The sequence below is a fragment of the Procambarus clarkii genome, chromosome 37 (assembly GCF_040958095.1).
Source record: "Procambarus clarkii isolate CNS0578487 chromosome 37, FALCON_Pclarkii_2.0, whole genome shotgun sequence".
Classification (NCBI taxonomy): Eukaryota; Metazoa; Arthropoda; class Malacostraca; order Decapoda; family Cambaridae; genus Procambarus; species Procambarus clarkii.
Genome location: NC_091186.1, coordinates 11,028,770 through 11,036,092, shown reverse-complemented (window position 1 = coordinate 11,036,092; position 7,323 = coordinate 11,028,770).

The window sequence follows — 7,323 nt, the reverse complement described above, 5'->3', positions numbered from 1 at the left end:
AAGTCGAAGAAATATAAGATTTACTCTAAATGGTGTGGAACTGAGCCGTGTTCAGAAGTACAAGTATCTGGGCATGTATGTTGGATACACATGCGAGAGTAAAAATGCTGAAATAAATCATATCAGCACCTTGTGTAAAGCCCGTCTGCATCCTCTAAAAGCACTGGCTTTTTCTGGTGCAGGTGTAGGGGTACCTATCTTGCGGATGTTATATATAAGCACTGTTCGGTCCCTGATAGACTACGCAGCGCCCGTTTTGTCTTGTACCGTGAAGAGCTCAGTCCCCCAGGGTACTGTGCTTGCTCCAGTACTTTTTCTCATCCTCATATCGGACATAGACAAGGACACAACCTATAGTACTGTATCATCCTTTGCAGATGACACTGGGATCTTCACGAGAGTTGGCAACATAGAGGACACGGCAAACCTCCAATCAGACGTAAATCAGGTCTTTCTATGGGCTACAGAAAATAATATGATGTTTAACGAAGATAAGTTCCAGCTCATGCGCTATGGAAAAAAATAAAATATAAAAACAGAAACACGTACAAAACTCAGGCAAATCATAACATAGAACGAAAAGGCAATGTAAAGGATCTGGGTGTACTCATGTCGGAAGACCTTACCTTTAAAGAACACAATACAGTAGCCGTCACAACTGCAAGAAAAATGACAGGTTGGATAATAAGAACCTTTCACACTAGAGATGCTATACCGATGATGATACTTTTCAAGACGCTTGTGCTCTCTAGAGTGGAGTACTGCTGCATAATGACAGCCCCTTTCAAAGCTGGAGACATTGCTGACCTAGAGAGCGTGCAGAGATCCTTTACTGCTAGAATCCACTCAGTAAAACATCTAAACTATTGGGACCGACTAAAATGCCTAAATCTGTACTCCCTTGAGCGCAGGCGGGAGAGATACATAGTAATTTACACGTGGAAAATAGTAGAGGGGCTGGTCCCAAACCTGCACACAGAAATAACATCACAGGAGACCACAAGACATTGCAGGATGTGCAGAATATCCCCGTTGAAAAGCAGAGGTGCAATAGGCACTCTGAGAGAGAACTCTTTCAACATCAGAGGCCCGAGGTTGTTCAACACGCTCCTACTACACATAAGGGACATAACTGGCTGACCCCTCACAGTGTTCAAGAGAGAACTATCAACACCAGAGGCCCGAGACTGTTCAACACGCTTCCACTACACATAAGGGACATAACTGGCCGACCCCTCACAGTGTTCAAGAGAGAACTATCAACATCAGAGGCCCGAGACTGTTCAACACGTTTCCACTACACATAAGGGACATAACTGACCGACCCCTCACAGTGTTCAAGAGAGAACTATCAACATCAGAGGCCCAAGACTGTTCAACACGCTTCCACTACACATAAGGGACATAACTGGCCGACCCTCCACAGTGTTCAAGAGAGAACTATCAACATCAGAGGCCCAAGACTGTTCAACACGCTTCCACTACACATAAGGGACATAACTGGCCGACCCCTCACAGTGTTCAAGAGAGAACTTGATAATCACCTCCAAAGGATACCTGATCAACCAGGCTGTGACTCATACGTCAGACTGCGAGCAGCCGCGTCCAACAGCCTGGTTGATCAGTCCAGCAACCAGGAGGCCTGCTTGAGGACCGGGCCGCGGGGACGTTGAGCCCCAAAATCATCGCAAAGTAACCTCAAGGTAAGGTAAGGTATCCGACTCCTGGTGTTCCCTCCCTCAGCGCAGGTCGTTCACATAAATTAGGAAGCGCAGTTTTCCCAGGACCGAGCCTCGTGGGACCCCACTTGTTACAGTCCTCCAGCTGGAGACCTCGCTGGTGTCTAACTGTGACTCTTTGTTTCACGCCCATCAGATACTCTCTTACCCAGTACTTCATATTCTCTCTTATCTCAACTTGTCGCAGTGTCTTGTCCACTGGTCTTTGTTGGGAACACTTGTGTTATGTGTCATGTGTTGTTGTGTGTACTCACTTAGTTGTGCTTGCGGGGGATGAGCTCTGGCTCTTTGGTCCCGCCTCTCAACTGTCAATCAACTGGTGTACAGATTCCTGAGCCTACTGGACTCTACCATATCTACACTTGAAACTGTGTATGGAGTCTGTGTGTATGTGTGTGCGCGCGCGCGTGTGTGTGTGTGTGTGTGTGTGTATATTCACCTAGTTGTGCTTGCGAGGATTGAGCTCTGGCTCTTTGGTCCCGCCTCTCAACTGGTGTACAGCTTCCTGAGCCTACTGGGCTCTACCATATCTACACTTGAAACTGTGTATGGAGTCTGTGTGTATGTGTGTGCGCGCGTGTGTGTGTGTGGTCGTGTGAAAACGTCAGGTACACTTGGCGGGAGAGGGGCCAACACTCACCACCCGCCCCACACTCACACCCCGCCCTCACTACGGAGCCAATATCCGCCTCACGTTCCCGAGTGTTGCGTTCCTGCCGCGCATAGTTCCGTGTTCCCTGATTGACAGCCGGTTAGTGTTAGGGGTCCACCTACTCTCTCTCGCCCGGACACCCTCACAACGGTCACCCTCATGGCGGACACAGTCACAACGGACACCCTCACAACGGACACAGTCACAACGAACACCCTCACAACGGACACCCTCACTACGGACATTCACAACGGACACCCTTACAACGGACATTCACAACGGACACCCTTACAACGGACACCATTAATTCCCCTCGTACGCCTGGCAGGGGGGGGGGGGGGTAAGGTCAAATCGTACCGAAGATTACCTGACAACGCTGGTCGTGTGTGTCAGTACCGCACATGTGGTCGGGAGAGGAGGTACTGGGTCAGGTTAGCTTAGTTTTAGACTCGGTTTGGGAGCCGTCTAGTGCACCCTGTGACCTGCAGCCGCCAGGCAGCCTGGGAGTGTACTTAGCTTGCAGTCACTTCGGGGGAGTCAGGTCCAGCTCTTTATACCCTATCTACTGGCCTTATGTTATATAACATTATTATTTTTAATTTGGTTCCACATTTGCCGTCTTTCAGCTGTTGGGCAACTCTCCCCTGGACTGTGGCTCCGTGTGGGTACTTTCAACATCCACGGTGATAAGCCTTCTGGCCCTATAATTTTCGTTACTAGTGTAATTAGCTAAGTGTAGTTACAGGATGAGAACTACGCTCGTGGTGTCCCGTCTTCCCAGCACTCTTTGTCATATAACGCTTTGAAACTACTGACGGTCTTGGCCTCCACCACCTTCTCCCCTAACTTGTTCCAACCGTCTACCACTCTGTGAAAGAAAACTTGTTAATGTTTTTCCAGCACCTTTGTTTCCTTAGCTTCAATTTGTGTCCTCTTGTTCGTGATGTTGTTGGTGTTAGGAATTACCTTTGTCAATTTGGTCGATTCCTGTTAGTATTTTATATGTGGTGATCATATCACCTCTTTTTCTTTTATCTTTTAGTTTTGTCATGTTTAACGCCTCTGGTCTCTCCTCGTAACTCTTGTTTTTCAGTTCCGGAACTCATAATGTAGCATGTCTTTGTACCTTTTCCAGTTTATTGATGTGCTTTGGGCTCCACACAACGGCTGCATATTCCAGTTTTGGTCTGACAAAAGTGTGTGTATTTGCTATTTGTGTCTGCAGAATCGAGCTATTTGCTATTGGACCCCGCCTTTCTAACCAATCTATTTTTCTATTATATGTACTACATATATTTCTAACACACACACATATATACCCCCAGGAAGCAGCCCGTAGCAGCTGTCTAACTCCCAAATACCTATTTACTACTAGATGAACAGGTGCATCAGAGTGAAAGAGACTTTGCTCATTTGTTTCCGCCTCCACCGGGAATCGAACCCGTGCCATTAGGACTACGACTCCCAAGCACTGTTCCTCAATTGGCTCAACCGCGAGGTGTGTGTGTGTGTGTGTGTGTGTGTGTGTGTGTGTGTGTGTGTGTGTGTGTGTGTGTGTGTGTGTTTGTGTGTGTACTCACCTAGTTGTCACCTAGTTGTGTTTGCGGGGGTTGAGCTCTGGCTCTTTGGTCCCGCCTCTCAACCGTCAATCAACAGGTGTACAGATTCCTGAGCCTATCGGGCTCTGTCATATCTACACTTGAAACTGTGTATGGAGTCAGCCTCCACCACATCACCCCCTAATGCATTCCATTTGTCAACCACTCTGACACTAAAAAAGTTCTTTCTAATATCTCTGTGGCTCATTTGGGCACTCAGTTTCCACCTGTGTCCCCTAGTACGTGTGCCCCTTGTGTTAAATAGACTGTCTTTATCTACCCTATCAATCCCCTTCAGAATCTTGAATGTGGTGATCATGTCCCCCCTAACTCTTCTGTCTTCCAGCGAAGTGAGGTTTAATTCCCGTAGTCTCTCCTCGTAGCTCATACCTCTCAGCTCGGGTACTAGTCTGGTGGCAAACCTTTGAACCTTTTCCAGTTTAGTCTTATCCTTGACTAGATATGGACTCCATGCTGGGGCTGCATACTCCAGGATTGGCCTGACATATGTGGTATACAAAGTTCTGAATGATTCTTTACACAAGTTTCTGAATGCCGTTCGTATGTTGGCCAGCCTGGCATATGCCGCTGATGTTATCCGCTTGATATGTGCTGCAGGAGACAGGTCTGGCGTGATATCAACCCCCAAGTCTTTTTCCTTCTCTGACTCCTGAAGAATTTCCTCTCCCAGATGATACCTTGTATCTGGCCTCCTGCTCCCTACACCTATCTTCATTACATTACATTTGGTTGGGTTAAACTCTAACAACCATTTGTTCGACCATTCCTTCAGCTTGTCTAGGTCTTCTTGAAGCCTCAAACAGTCCTCTTCTGTTTTAATCCTTCTCATAATTTTAGCATCGTCCGCAAACATTGAGAGAAATGAATCGATACCCTCCGGGAGATCATTTACATATATCAGAAACAAGATAGGACCGAGTACAGAGCCCTGTGGGACTCCACTGGTGACTTCACGCCAATCGGAGGTCTCACCCCTCACCGTAACTCTCTGCTTCCTATTGCTTAGATACTCCCTTATCCACTGGAGCACCTTACCAGCTACACCTGCCTGTCTCTCCAGCTTATGTACCAGCCTCTTATGCGGTACTGTGTCAAAGGCTTTCCGACAATCCAAGAAAATGCAGTCCGCCCAGCCCTCTCTTTCTTGCTTAATCTGTGTCACCTGATCGTAGAATTCTATCAAGCCTGTAAGGCAAGATTTACCCTCCCTGAATCCATGTTGGCGATTTGTCACGAAGTCCCTTCTCTCCAGATGTGTTACCAGGTTTTTTCTCACGATCTTCTCCATCACCTTGCATGGTATACAAGTCAAGGACACTGGCCTGTAGTTCAGTGCCTCTTGTCTTGGCTCGCCCTGGCTCGCCCTGTGTGTGTGTGTGTGTGTGTGTGTGTGTGTGTGTGTGTGTGTGTGTGTATTTACTATTTTTCTCTGCAAATAGTTCCCCCGTCTTTTGTCTAATGTACTGACCCCCAACCTATTTTCCTCTTACACATATGCCTCTCTATCACCAAGCCTTACCCTAAACGCAACCCCATTCAGGACACTATCACCAGCATGGTGTCTGTGGCACCAGGAGAGTCCGCATGGTACGCCAACAATCAGCGAATTTATTGGGAATGCCGGCAGTGTAGGTCCAGAAGCCTTTGAGAGAGACCCGGAAGCTTTGGAGAGAGACCCGGAAGCTTCGGAGAGAGACCCGGGAGCTTCGGAGAGAGACCTGGAAGCTTAAGAGAGAGACCTGGAAGCTTTGGAGAGAGACCCGGGAGCTTCGGAAAGAGACCCGGGAGCTTTGGAGAGAGACCTGGAAGCTTTGGAGAGAGACCCGGGAGCTTTGGAGAGACCCCGGAAGCTTTGGAGAGAGACCCAGGAGCTTTGGAGAGAGACCCGGGAGCTTTGGAGAGAGACCCGGGGGCTTTGGAGAGACCCCGGAAGCTTTGGAGAGAGACCCGGGAGCTTTGGAGAGAGACCCGGGAGCTTTGGAGAGACCCCGGAAGCTTTGGAGAGACCCCGGAAGCTTTGGAGAGACCCCGGAAGCTTTGGAGAGAGACCCGGGAGCTTTGGAGAGAGACCTGGAAGCTTTGGAGAAAGACCCGGAAGCTTTGGAGAGAGACCCGGGAGCTTTGGAGAGAGACCCGGGAGCTTTGGAGAGACCCCGGAAGCTTTGGAGAGACCCCGGAAGCTTTGGAGAGAGACCCGGGAGCTTTGGAGAGACCCCGGAAGCTTTGGAGAGAGACCCGGAAGCTTTGGAGAGAGATCCGGGAGCTTTGGAGAGAGACCCGGGAGCTTTGGAGAGAGATCCGGGAGCTTTGGAGAGAGATCCGGGAGCTTTGGAGAGAGATCCGGGAGCTTTGGAGAGAGACCCGGAAGCTTTGGAGAGAGACCCGGGAGCTTTGGAGAGAGATCCGGGAGCTTTGGAGAGAGATCCGGGAGCTTTGAAGAGAGATCCGGGAGCTTTGGAGAGAGATCCGGGAGCTTTGGAGAGACCCCGGAAGCTTTGGAGAGACCCCGGAAGCTTTGGAGAGAGACCCGGGAGCTTTGGGGAGAGACCCGGGAGCTTTGGAGAGAGACCCGGGAGCTTTGGAGAGAGACCCGGGAGCTTTGGAGAGAGACCCGGAAGCTTTGGAGAGAGATCCGGGAGCTTTGGAGAGAGACCCGGGAGCTTTGGAGAGAGATCCGGGAGCTTTAGAGAGAGATCCGGGAGCTTTGGAGAGAGATCCGGGAGCTTTGGAGAGAGATCCGGGAGCTTTGGAGAGAGATCCGGGAGCTTTGGAGAGAGATCCGGGAGCTTTGGAGAGAGATCCGGGAGCTTTGGAGAGAGACCCGGAAGCTTTGGAGAGAGACCCGGAAGCTTTGGAGAGAGATCCGGGAGCTTTGGAGAGAGACCCGGGAGCTTTGGAGAGAGACCCGGGAGCTTTGGAGAGAGATCCGGGAGCTTTGGAGAGAGATCCGGGAGCTTTGGAGAGAGATCCGGGAGCTTTGGAGAGAGACCCGGGAGCTTTGGAGAGAGATCCGGGAGCTTTGGAGAGAGACCCGGGAGCTTTGGAGAGAGACCCGGAAGCTTTGGAGAGAGACCCGGGAGCTTTGGAGAGAGATCCGGGAGCTTTGGAGAGAGACCCGGGAGCTTTGGAGAGAGACCCGGAAGCTTTGGAGAGAGACCCGGGAGCTTTGGAGAGAGATCCGGGAGCTTTGGAGAGAGACCCGGGAGCTTTGGAGAGAGACCCGGGAGCTTTGGAGAGAGATCCGGGAGCTTTGGAGACCCGGGAGCTTTGGAGAGAGACCCGGGAGCTTTGGAGAGAGACCCGGAAGCTTTGG